We start from the raw sequence: 13,466 nt of genomic DNA on the forward strand, positions 1-13,466 counted from the left end.
AACATCCATAAGCAATAGGTTGAACATACTATTAAATAGTGCAGTTTAAGCATGGCAATAGTTTGATGTTGCAGCAAGAAACAATAGAAATGAATGCAACATTTTAAAAAAGGTTACTTGAGTGCCTCATTGTGTAACATAGCCATAACGAGCAGTTTGTCTTCTATTTTCTGCTTGTTTTAGTAGCATGGTTTAATACTGAAGGAGAGTTGCATACTCCTAAATTATCCCATGTTTAATGGCCCCGATTTTGCTCTTAGTAAAGAGTTCACAGTTTATGTTGCTGTCAGCTACCTACAGATTTTTCTAATCCGACATCTTTTCCAGCACTGCGCCCTTCAGATGGGATCTGTGAGCAGGGCAAGAAACAGCATAGCTCTTCAATCAATCAGATTCAAGAATCCTCACTGAGCCATGCAGAGTATAAATTAGGAAATATAAATTAGATTTAAATAATGTACACAAAATGAAATAAAGATTGGAAAATACAGATGGGATGAAGGGAGAGAGATAAGAAACAGACAGGAATAGTTTTTTTAAATGAAATCTGTAACACAATTTTTCTTAGAGAATGAGACTTCACACTTGTGAAATTAATGTTTCAGGGCCAGAGAGGATGTTCAGCAGTAATTGTCATGTATCACGCCATTGAAACCTCAATTATCCCTGAATGCAGCAGGCCAGACTTTTTCAACTGTTTTTAATGCAGGGCTAGTGGGCAAGTACAGCAGAGTCAAGCCTTTGCAGTCATTTAAACATCGAGTCTGTCAGCAAAGATTAAAACGTGGCACCCCGTGGAGGAGCAGGGGAAACTAACAGCAGCTTGTGGATTTCCACATTTAACTACACATGTATTCCAGAAAATGCTGTCAGGTTCCCTCCTTCATAGCGGAGAGCGCTGATGGCCTCACTGTAATTCCCGTCACAACTTCTGGCAAATATTCTGAAGCTTTTCAGAGGTGACATGAATGGAGAATAGTTATCAGAGTCCATTTCCCATTCACAAAGCCATATAAGGGAAACTTCACTATTACCTGGAATGACCATTCCCAGCTTACGTCTAGGAACCAATATGGAGAGACAGTCATTTAGTATGCAGAAATCTTCCATATGTAAAGTTTATGTCTGTCTGCTGTTGAGTCCTTTTATGATCTTTATCACAGATGTTGCTGTCAAAGTTGTAAATGATTCATGCAGCCTATTACAAAACGTATATATGTGCAATCTACTTTGTACTGTTGCATATATAAAACTGCCTGATGGGGAAATGACTGAGTTACAAGGTTTGCAGTAGCTTCTTTAATTTAGAAATATTACTGGTCAGAACAGTACTCTCTTAAAGTCCCTTAATTAAAACCCTCATATTCAATTTGACAATGACCCACTTTATCCAGTAGCTTAATAGTGAAAGTAATGGCATTGTACCTTTGAAATATAAAGGGCTCTTTTAACAGGTATAACCTCAGGGGCTGCAAGTAGCAACATTTACAGTGTTTCCTGTTTAGAGCTCTTACTACCTGGCCCAGCATGTTCTTGATAAGCAAGGGGGTCGGTGGATATTTGGAGTGATCAGTTCAGCCATGAACTTATTGAATGCGGAGCAGGCTCAAAGGGCCGAGTGGCCTACTCCTGCTCCTAATTCATAAGTTCTGTGCCAAGTCATGGAATGGTAGTAAGTGGATTCAAGCTCTCACTTCGTCTACAGTGAGAGGAGAATATTGGACAGACTACAACTTACGCTTGTGCATTATCTCTCAGCCATTGACAGAATGGCATCAGTAGAGGAAAGGTACTGTGGGGCCTGGAGAAAGGAATATGTAACATTAAAATGTATGGTGAAAAGCTACAAAATGATCAGGTACCACATATTGCTTAACCGCTTCCATTGAAGAACATTTAGCATAAGTGATATTTTTTGTTTTGGTGAACATGCCCCTTTAGGCTACAGTGTAGATTTTGTGTTACTTAATAGTACACTCAGCATGTTTCACCATTGGCACTATGGTAACCAGTACATTTCTTAAACTGCCAGAAATCCATCTGTGTATGCTAGGACGTAATGCAGTAGAAATTACACTTGCTCAGAAAGGTGCGAGTATGTATTGATATTCTGAAATCAGATGGAAATATTTTGGAATTAAACTGTTACCATATGATTCTAGCACATGCTTCAGACAATGTGGATCTTGCCCATTAAAGAAGTACCTGATAACTACCTATAATGCTACAATCTTAGTTTAACCATTACTTCATATTCTTGCACACAAGATATTAAAATAAAGTGCAATATTTCACTCGTATCTGGGCTCTTTATCTACACATCCATTTCTGTGTTGGGCCACATTAAGGTACTCCAGAATTATGTCCAAATCTGTAACAGAACTCTTTTTTGCAATCTGTGATCTTCATAACATATGCCCAGCCAGTGAGAGCATGTTTGCTTACCACAGTGTCTGAAATAAGGCAGTTTATTCATTCATATCTGTTCTTGTATCACCATGTTTGCTCAGTCCACCTTTGTGCATGCATGGAAGATATGAATATCCAGTTCAGATCATGCTGTTGTACAGTTGCAATAGGGTGGGGAAGGGACAGTATGGGCACACCTAAATATAAGACGCTCAGATCACTTACAAGATTGACTAGCGCTGCTGTATCTAATGCGAAGATATCTATGGCAAGACCCTAAACTTATAACAGGCATTATGGAATACTGTTTACATGCCTATGTAGAGTAGTTTTTGAATTAAATTATCACACAAAGTAATCAAATGTCGTTTACATTTTGGCATAGGAAACAAATTTCACTTAGAATCATAGAATAGTTACAACATAGAAGGAGTGAAGGCAGCTTATTGTTAGTTTTGTCTGCCCCTCATATTGGTTTATCAAAATTGCTGTGTCTGTAAAGTGCAAGTTAATGTTATGAAAGTGCCTCTGTTTTGTTAAATATATTTTTTGAGGATTTATTTTTGAAAGATTCAAGAAATGTTAAACTTTGGAATTTCAAAGGAGATCATGTAAAGGCCACTTGACTTTGAACGACAGTCCCTGGAAATGTTTTTTGAAAGGGGTGCTGAGAGGTCTTGTGAAGAAAACAAGCCTGTCCGGGAAGCCACTTAACTTCCAGCAACAGCAACAAGCCTTTCTGGGAAACCACCTGACCTCCAGCTCAATAAATAAGAGAACTTTGGACAGCTGGCGAAGTTGTTTACCAAGTAGTGACACGTCAAGATTAATGGAGGTCAAAAGGTTGGCGGCCTGTTTTCGGTTTTGCTTTTGAATTGTTTTGAGCTGAGGTTGAACTTCCAAAGAGGGAAGAGAATTCGCAAGTAAGGAAAGAAGACCACAACCCAGCTCAGCTTTCCAGCACCCCTCTAAAAGACCCTGAGAAGTCCACTGTGTCAACTCATCTTGTCTCCGTCTTTGAAGAAAAGCCTGCTACATCAATTCTCAACGTCGCCTGAAAAGAATTGTTCTAAAAGATCCCAGTGACCCAACTACGTGTACTTGGAGGCCAGACTGTATGCCAGTTTTGGAGCACAACATATCTGTTGTTTCTTCAAGAGTGAGCAAGTATTCAGCCCATGTTTTTTTTGGTCTGTAATAGAGCTCTAAAAACAGAAATCCCATTAACCAGTTAACTGGTGTGTGTGTGTGTGTGTGGGGCTAAGGTAAAAAGGGAACTTTTATATTTCGATCTGTGTTTTAGTGCTTTGCTTCATTACAGGTTAAGACTTTGTTTTATAATAAACTGATAATTTTGTTGTTTATTAAAGAAACCTGGTTGGTGTGTTTTATTCTGGGATAAAAATAGAGTTTATAATTGACTCTATAGTACCACGAGTCACTCTAAACAGGCTCCAGAAGCTGGCCGAGCACCTCTACCCTGAGACACAGTGTGGCTTTCGTGCAGAGAGATCGACCGTTGACATGCTGTTCTCCCTTCGTCAGATACAGGAGAAATAAATGCCGTGAACAACAGATGCCCCTCTACATTCCTTTCATTGATCTCACCAAAGCCTTTGACCTCGTCAGCAGACGTGGTCTCTTCAGACTACTAGAAAAGATTGGATGCCCACCAAAACTACTAAGTATCATCACCTCATTCCATGACAATACGAAAGGCACAATTCAACATGGTGGCTCCTCATCAGAGCCCTTTCCTATCCTGAGTGGCGTGAAACAGGGCTGTGTTCTCGCACCCACACTTTTTGGGATTTTCTTCTCCCTGCTGCTTTCTCTCCCTGCTGCTTTCACATGCGTTCAAGTCCTCTGAAGAAGGAATTTTCCTCCACACAAGATCAGGGGGCAGGTTGTTCAACCTTGCCTGTGTAAGAGCGAAGTCCAAAGTACGGAAAGTCCTCATCAGGGAACTCCTCTTTGCTGACGATGCTGCTTTAACATCTCACACTGAAGAGTGCCTGCAGAGTCTCATCGACAGGTTTGCGGCTGCCTGCAATGAATTTGGCCTAACCATCAGCCTCAAGAAAACGAACATCATGGGGCAGGACGTCAGAAATGCTCCGTGCATCAATATTGGCGACCACGCTCTGGAAGTGGTTCAAGAGTTCACCTACCTAGGCTCAACTATCACCAGTAACCTGTCTCTAGATGCAGAAATCAACAAGCGCATGGGAAAGGCTTCCACTGCTATGTCCAGACTGGCCAAGAGAGTGTGGGAAAATGGGGCACTGACACGGAACACAAAAGTCCGAGTGTATCAGGCCTGTGTCCTCAGTACCTTGCTCTATGGCAGCGAGGCCTGGACAACGTATGTCAGCCAAGAGCGACGTCTCAATTCATTCCATCTTCGCTGCCTCCGGAGAATACTTGGCATCAGGTGGCAGGACCGTATCTCCAACACAGAAGTCCTCGAGGCGGCTAACATCCCCAGCTTATACACACTACTGAGTCAGCGGCGCTTGAGATGGCTTGGCCATGTGAGCCGCATGGAAGATGGCAGGATCCCCAAAGACACATTGTACAGCGAGCTCGCCACTGGTATCAGACCTACCGGCCGTCCATGTCTCCGCTTTAAAGACGTCTGCAAACGCGCCATGAAATCCTGTGACATTGATCACAAGTCGTGGGAGTCAGTTGCCAGCGTTCGCCAGAGCTGGCGGGCAGCCATAAAGACTGGGCTAAAGTGTGGCGAGTCGAAGAGAGTTAGTAGTTGGTAGGAAAAAAGACAGAGGCACAAGGGGAGAACCAACTGTGTAACAGCCCCGACAACCACATTTCTCTGCAGCACCTGTGGAAGAGCCTGTCACTCTAGAATTGGCCTTTATAGCCACTCCAGGCGCTGCTTCGCAAACCACTGACCACCTCCAGGCGCTTACCCATTGTCTCGAGATAAGGAGGCCAAAGAGAATAGTACCAGTAAGTGGGGGAAAAAGTTTAATATGTTGTGACCCGTGGAGAAGTGCAACTAGAATAAACAGTGCACTCCTCCCGCCTCAGTTGTAATCTTGCATCCAGTTGATGACATGTTTGTCCTTTAGCTGGGGAATTGTGCATGACATGGGATAGAACTTTTCTTTTCTTTCCTCTCTGGTCTTGTGCTTAATATGTTTATTTTAAAGTTCTTCCCCATTAATTTATTGGAGATGTTATCCCATTTAGGTCAAGCTGAAATAGGGCAGAAGGATTTCAGACTAACTCATTAAACACTGGTATGCTATTATCCAAAGTGTAATTTGAAGGTAGTATTTCAATTTACTTTGAACTTTAAAGAAATTCTGTAATCAGAGGCTAAAGACACATTTTGATATGCATGGTATGTAACATTTTATAGTCCTAAGCGGTTTTCTTTGGTTTGTAGGAATGTTATTAACGTTTCCCAGTTTGGAGTTTCTATGTGTCGCTTTGTAAAGCATATTCAGAAAATATAACCACCACTACTGGTGACATTAACAGCTAACAAAAAGAGAAACTAGTTCATTGTGGGATGTGATAGTTTGCATGCCTGTGCACGTACTTGTTCAAACACATCAAATTCTGTTGGCATCCAAGATTATATTGCAAAGCAATGTCTACTTGTCTGAACATTGCCTGTTTCCAGGAAAAGCAGATTCATGTTCACAAATGTTGTGGCTGTTTTGCACACTGCATACTGCAGCTTCATATTTCAACATATTGAGGCCAACCAGGAAACAAACTGACATCTCTTGCTATATTGAACTCGAATTGCGAGTGCATACATTTAAAGCTCCTTTTTTTTCCAAAAATATACTTTATTCATAAAAATTTGTAAAAACAAATACATTACAAAACAGTTCAAAGCAGTCCAGAACATGAGTTGCCTCACAACTCTTTCCATTCCATTTTATATGCAATGTACATTTGCATTGTACAGCAAAAACATAAATGGGTGCATACAGGCCGAGGGGTTTTTACACTGGTTCCAGCCCCTTGGTATACTATGGTGGGAGGACCTTACACAGTGGCCTTTCACCATGGAGCCTTTGCGGCACCTCCCCCAACCTTTAGTGCATCCCTCAGCACATAGTCCTGGACCTTGGAATGCGCCAGTCTGCAACACTCTGTGGACAACTCTTTGCACTGGAAGACCAGCAAGTTTCGGGCAGACCAAAGTGGTGTCTTTCACTGAGTTGATGGTCCTCCAGCAGCAGTTGTGTGTGGCCCTGGGAACAGCTCGTAGAGCACCGAGTCCTATGTTACAGAGCTACTCGGGATGAACCTCGACAAAAACAACTGCATCTCTTTTCAGACCTGCCTTGCAAAGTATATATTTAAAGCTCCTTCTTTGATTCATTTGAACTGGTTGTTCCTAACAGGCAAGATCTCCCACTAATTTGGCTTTGTGATGTACTACAAATGATGCACATTTCAGTTTATGGTGGGAAGGGTGGGGGGAAAAACAAGTGAAACTATTCCCTCGCCAGTGTAGCATGAACTTTAACTGCATAAGTTTATGGCTCAGTGTGTCCCGCCTTCCAGACTGAATGAGAGAGGCAGTGTGGCACCAGGAGATGGAAATGAGGATTTGCTACTCCTAGTATGGCTGGCTGTGTAAATAAAAGGCACTGCTTAGTGTTACATTAAGCCAAATGGATGACTGAAGGTCAAATGTTTTCAGACTTTGGAGAGCTAGCTGCTCACATTTTGAACAACAGTTACAGCACTGTCTGTGGAAAGAGAAGCAGAGTTAACGTTTCGGGTCAGTGACCCTTCATCGGAACTGACAAATATTAGAAAAGTCACAGGTTATAAGCAAGTGAGGTGGGGGTGGGGCAAGAGGTAACAAAGGAGGTCTAGATTGGACCAGGCCGCATAGCTGACCAAAAGGTCACGGAGCAAAGGCAAACAATATGTTAATGGTGTGTTGAAAGACAAAGCATTAGTACAAATTAGGTGTTAATACACTGAATATTGAACAGCAGCAAGTGCAAACCTGAAAAAATTCAGTACTCCTGTGCTACACATAGTTCATTGTTTTTATGGTAGTTTACTTAATCATTGTAATATAATCTACAGCAGAAACAGGCGGCACAGTGGCGCAGTGGTTAGCACCGCAGCCTCACAGCTCCAGCGACCCGGGTTCAATTCTGGGTACTGCCTGTGTGGAGTTTGCAAGTTCTCCCTGTGTCTGCGTGGGTTTCCTCCGGGCGCTCCGGTTTCCTCCCACATGCCAAAGACTTGCAGGTTGATAGGTAAATTGGCCATTATAAATTGCCCCTAGTATAGGTAGGTGGTAGGGAAATATAGGGACATGTGTGGATGTGGTAGGAATATGGGATTAGTGTAGGGTTAGTATAAATGGGTGGTTGATGGTCGGCACAGACTCGGTGGGCCGAAGGGCCTGTTTCAGTGCTGTATCTCTATAAAAAAAAAAAAACCAGATAAATACACTTGCATTCACATTAAATTTCAATATTTCTTTGTTTTTAATCAACATTTTGCTAAATATGCTTTTCAAAATTAGAAAAACCTGCGAGAGTCTATTTAAAATATGTTGCAGTGAAATCCAGCTTCTGATTGCTGTATATATTTTGAAGCTAAAACTCTGAAAGGCTGTATATATTCCATACTTATGGTGATCAACTTGCTTTCAGTTTCTGTCCATTTTTAAATTTGCTACTTCAAATATGCCAACAGTTGAGAGTTTCTGGGAGTGCTTAAAAATGTTGATGCAATCTGATTCAGGTACCATCCTATACTACCAATCAAACTGAAAAGGTTTTTAATTTCTGCCAGAATCCCCAGGTTGAATCCAAACCTGTGTCCTCAGTACCTTGCTCTACGGTAGCGAGGCCTAGACAATGTATGTCAGCCAAGAGCGACATCTCAACTCATTCCATCTTCGCTGTCTCTGGAGAATCCTTGGCATCAAGTGGCAGGACCGTATCTCCAACGCAGATGTCCTCGAGGCGGCCAACATCCCCAGCATATACACTCTACTGAGCCAGCGGCGCTTGAGATGTCTTGGCCATGTGAACCGCATGGAAGATGGCAGGACCCCCAAAGACGCATTGTACAGCGAGCTGGTCACTGGCCGGCCATGTCTCCGCTTTAAAGACGTCTGCAAACATGATGTGAAGTCCTCTGACATTGACCACAAGTCGTGGGAGTCAGTTGCCAGTGATTGCCAGAGCTGGCGGACAGCCATAAAGGCGGGGCTAAAGAGTGGCGAGTCGAAGAGACTTAGCAGTTGGCAGGAAAAAAGATTGAAGTGCAAGGAGAGAGCCAACTGTGTAACAGCCCCGACAACCAATTTTATCTGCAGCACCTGTGGAAGAGTCTGTCACTCTAGAATAGGCCTTTATAGCCACTCCAGCCGCTGCTCCACAAACCACTGTCCACCTCTAGGTGCTTACCCATTGTCTCTCGAGACAAGGAGGCCAAAGAAGAAGAGGAGTCCGGGTCTAAAATAACTTCTTGATATGAAACATTAGAATATATTCAATATTGAAAAGATGCTTTGCGCTTTGAAAAAAATCATGCAATAATTCGAATTAAGCAATGTATTTTTCGTTCCATCAACTTAATATTTGACGTTCAGAATAGTTAAATGCTGAAGGTTTATTACAAAGTAATTTACTTTTGGGAAAGTTACTGTACAGTATATAATAGTCAATAGGCTTTGCTTTTAGTTTCATTTTTTTTTTATGTATATATTTTAAACCAATGTGTTCCTGAATGTATCATTCAAGGATTCTGTTGCTTTAACCAGTAGGATTATATGTTAATGTTACTTGGTATTTCACAGCTTCTTGAGGCTGTTCAAGACAACATCCCCTCAGTATACAGGTCTGTACCTGTGGTTTCTACCTACAAGATTGGGTATCCTCCTGAACTTGAAAGTACCAGTGAATCTCTAGTATTTACAGCACAGAAACTGGCCATTTGACCTAACTGGTCTAAGCCAGTGTTCATCCTCCCACCCTACTTCATCTAACCATCAAAACATTGTTTATTCCTTTCTCCCTCATCTTTATCTAGCTTCCTCTTAAATGCATCTATGCTTGTCACCTCAACGGCTCCCTGTGAAAGTGAGTTCCACATTCAAACCACTCTCAAGTAAAATAGTTGCGCCTGAATTCCCTATTGGATTTATTAGTGACCTCCTTATATTTGTTATCTAGTTTTGTTGTTCCCTGCAAGTGGACAAATCTTCTCTACCCTGTCAAGCCCTTTCATAATCTTAGACCTCTGTCAGGACACTTCTCAGTCTTCTCTTTTCTAGAGAAAAGAGCCCCAAATTGTTCAATCTTTCAGGACAGGTGTAACCTCTCAATTCTGGTATCATTCTAGTCAATCTTATTTTGCACCATAACCAGTATCTGTCTACCTTTTTATAATATGGACACATTACTCCAAGCATGGTCTAATCAAGGTTCAAAACAAGTTTAACAGAATTCCTTTCCCTTTCAGTTCTATCTCTCTAGAAATGATCCCAATTGCTCTGTTTGCTTTTTATAATGGCCTTTGTCAATACTTCTGGTGATTTGTGTATCTGTACCCCAGATCCCTGTGCTCCTCTACCCTAGATACTTTCTGTCCAAGGAGTATGTGACCGCATTCTTCCTCCCAAAACTTACCACCTCACACCTATCTATATTGAAGTTCATTTGCCAGTTACATGCCCATTCTGGAAATTTATTAACATCTTCCTGTATTTTGTCACAGTCCTCCTAAATTAACTAGACTCTCCCAATTTGGTGTCATCTACAAATTTTGAAATTCTAACTCCCATTCCTGAGTTCAAATTATTTATGTAAATGGTGAACAGGAATGATCCCAGCACCAGTCTTTGTGGAACACCACTTCCCACTTTGTGCCAGTTTGACACCTCTGTTTTCTGTTTTGTATTCAGCTTGCTATCCATGCAGCTACTTGTCCCCTAACTCCACCTGTTCTAACCTTTGTCATGAGTCTACTGTACAGTACTTTATGGAAGGCCTTGTGAAAATCCAACTATATTATCTACTGTATTACCCTACCTGTTGTCAGTTTGGTTCTTCAGGTTGCCATGCATGTATATCAGATACTTTGGAAACCTGCAGAGCAATCAGAAAGGAGCAAGCTCTCAATTCCATTCTGATAAATATGTAGAGCAGTTTGTGGTTTCAACACTATGTACCACCATTAGTAATAAAGAGTCTCAGGGTGCTTTACAAAAACATAATTAGACAAAAATTGATGTCAAGCCAAGAAGGTGAAAATAGTAAAAGCTTAGTCAGATGTGGATTCTAAGTAGGGTCTTAAAGGAAGAGAGGAAGGTGACAAGGCAGAAGAGTTGTAAGTGAAAATTCAAGAACATGATGCCTATATACTGAAGGCACGACCACCAATGGTGGGAGAAGAGAGTGGGGGTTGCGTAAGAGGCTGTAGTTGGAGGAACATTGAGTTTTCAGATGTTTGTAGGGTTGGGGGAAGTTAGATTTAGTAATCAATGATACCATTAAGGGATGAGAAATTTGAATGTTGGTCGAGCCAGTTTTGGCCAACAAGCAGAGGGGGCTGGTTGAGCAGGACTTGGTGCTTATGATTTTGGCAGCTCTTTGGCGTCAAACATTGTTGAGGTTGCGAACAGCCTGTGTTACGACCAAGTGAGAAAGGTGTCTAGGGGTCCCTTTCAGCCTTCACCTGGTCTTAGTGTAAGAGGATTTAATTTAAAACACACGCTGTTCTGAGCTCCCCCTTGGTGAATCCTTGCTCACCGCCTTCCAATTATAAGGCAAAGAAGTGAGCAGAAACAGTCTTTCTTAGGTTTAAAAAGGAAAAAAGTCCCGGGCTGGGGACATTTTATCTCAGTGGGAATGAGATCCGCAGATCCGCACCTCCAGCGGCGGAGGCCGGGCTTTGGGCGGAGCTCATCCGCTTTCCAGCTGCTCAGGTCGCCGGCGGAGGCTCCTCACTGTCTCAGTCAGTATCCCAGCGACAGCTGAACCTGCTAAGGATTGGTGACATTACCCCAACTGGCTCATTAACCAGCGCGGAACCTCGACAGCTCAGCAACCCCCCCGCCCCCCCCCAATTCCAGCATCAACTGGAGGATTTCTGATTTTGCTTTACTCAGACATGTAGTCCAGATGTTGATTACTCTTTAGGACATCAGTTCTGAATACTGCCCTTTATCTGTTTAAGCCATGTTTATTTGCCCTACTACCATGGTTTTATTTACATTTAGATTTTTTTCCCGTTTCGGGATGTTGGTAGCGCTGACAAGTCTGTATTCCGCCACCTCCCCATGCCCGCCCCATCCCTATTTGTGCCGGGAGGAGGTGGTGGTGTTGAGGCCTTTCTTGAACTGCTGCAGTCTTTGGGGTGAAGGTGGTTCAAAATTAAAACCAAAAGAATGCTGGAAGTGCTCAGTGGGTCTGGCGGCAGCTGTGGAGAGAAGCGGAGTTGACGTTTCGGGTCGGTGATCTTTCATCAGAACTGATTCATCTGGTTCATTTCTGGTGGGGGGTCACTGACCTGGGGCGTTGATTTTGCTTCTCTCTCCACAGATGCTGCCAGGCTTGCTGAGTATTTCCAGCATTTTTTGGGGTTTTATTTCAGATTTCCAGCATCTGCAGTATTTTGCTTTTATATTTGAGTTCCAGGATATTGACCCAATGACAATGAAATGTGTCCAAGTCAGGGTAGCATGTGACTTGGAGGGAACTCCCACAGCCAAAAGACTTGCAGGTTGATAGGTAAATTGGCCATTATAAATTACCCTTAGTATAGGTAGGTGGTAGGGGAATATAGGGACAGGTGAGGATGTGGTAGGAATATGGGATTAGTGTAGGATTAGTATAAATGGGTGGTTAATGGTCGGCACAGACTCGGTGGGCCAAAGGGCCTGTTTCAGTGCTGTATCTCTAAATCTAAATCAAAAGTGAAATTTATTAAAACTCAAACTCTAATGCAGTTAACACCTACGGATACACGCCATGCCCCACACTAGTGTGCATACGCGATACGCATGTGCAAATAGAGACAGAAAAGAGCTGAAGAAAAACAAAGTGGAGAGGTTTGAGGCAATATCTGAAGAGTTTCTTGTTACCGTGCTTCAAGCTCACTGTAGAGTCCTTGATTGTAGGTAGTCTTGCTTTTTGTTGGGGCCCAGTATTCTTCTTAAACCTTGTTCACTGTGGGAGACTTTTCTCTCTTGGGGTTCATATGTCTTCAGTCGTTTTCAGTTCCTTGAGAAAGGGATGGAAGCAGACAGGAGAGGCTGCGGCGAGCCAGCCACGAGAGGTCTTTTCAGTCTAGGAGCAAACAGCTTTCTGCCTTCAAATTCTCTGTGGCAAGTTTTAAAAAAAAAAACCCTGCAACAGCCAGTTAGTCATGTGACTAAACTGGTCTGACCACGTCTTCTGTGTATCGGGAGCAGGGACTGGTTCCTTTGTTGCAACACTGTCTGCTCGCATGCAAAAAATGTCTTTTCAGCCAGGGGCTTGGCAACCCCTTGGAATAGGTCGTCTTTTCTTCCCAGCAGCAATTTGAAGTTTAATGTCCATGTGGCGAAATTAGTCTGCCTCATTTTTGGCAGCTGGGGGTCTGCGTGACAGCCTGTTTCAATCTGCGATAGTAGCAGGGGAAAAAATGAAATCTGTGGCAAGGGTACCAAGTTTATGGCAGGTGCGTAAAATGATTGCTTTGGTTTTCCCTATGTTTAACTGGAAGAAATTGCAGCTCATTCAATGCTGCATGTTGGACAAGCAGGTTTTACAGCACAGATAGTGAATGGCTTGAGAACAGTGGTGGAGGTACTAGGTCCCCTGCTTTTCTCACTACTAGGTCCCCTGCTTTTTGTGGTTTATATTAACTATTTGGACATAAATGTAGGGGGCATAATCAAGAAGTTTGCAGAGGTCGCATAAAATGATAGCAAGGAGGATAGCTGTAGGTTGCAGGAAGGTATCAATGGTCTGGTCAGGTGAGCAGAAAAGTGGCAAAAAGAATTCAACCAGGAGAAGTGTGAGGTCATGCATTTGGGGAGGTCAGAT

At 42.6% G+C, this 13,466-nt stretch overlaps 1 protein-coding gene across 3 annotated transcripts in view; it reads left to right on the plus strand.

Moving 5' to 3' along the window:
* Positions 1–13,466, plus strand: part of yes1 (YES proto-oncogene 1, Src family tyrosine kinase) — a 99,207-nt gene that overhangs the window by 3,389 nt on the left and 82,352 nt on the right. The gene's annotated exons all lie outside the window — the stretch shown is intronic.

Source organism: Heterodontus francisci, chromosome 5, assembly GCF_036365525.1.
Source record: "Heterodontus francisci isolate sHetFra1 chromosome 5, sHetFra1.hap1, whole genome shotgun sequence".
Taxonomy (NCBI): domain Eukaryota; kingdom Metazoa; phylum Chordata; class Chondrichthyes; order Heterodontiformes; family Heterodontidae; genus Heterodontus; species Heterodontus francisci.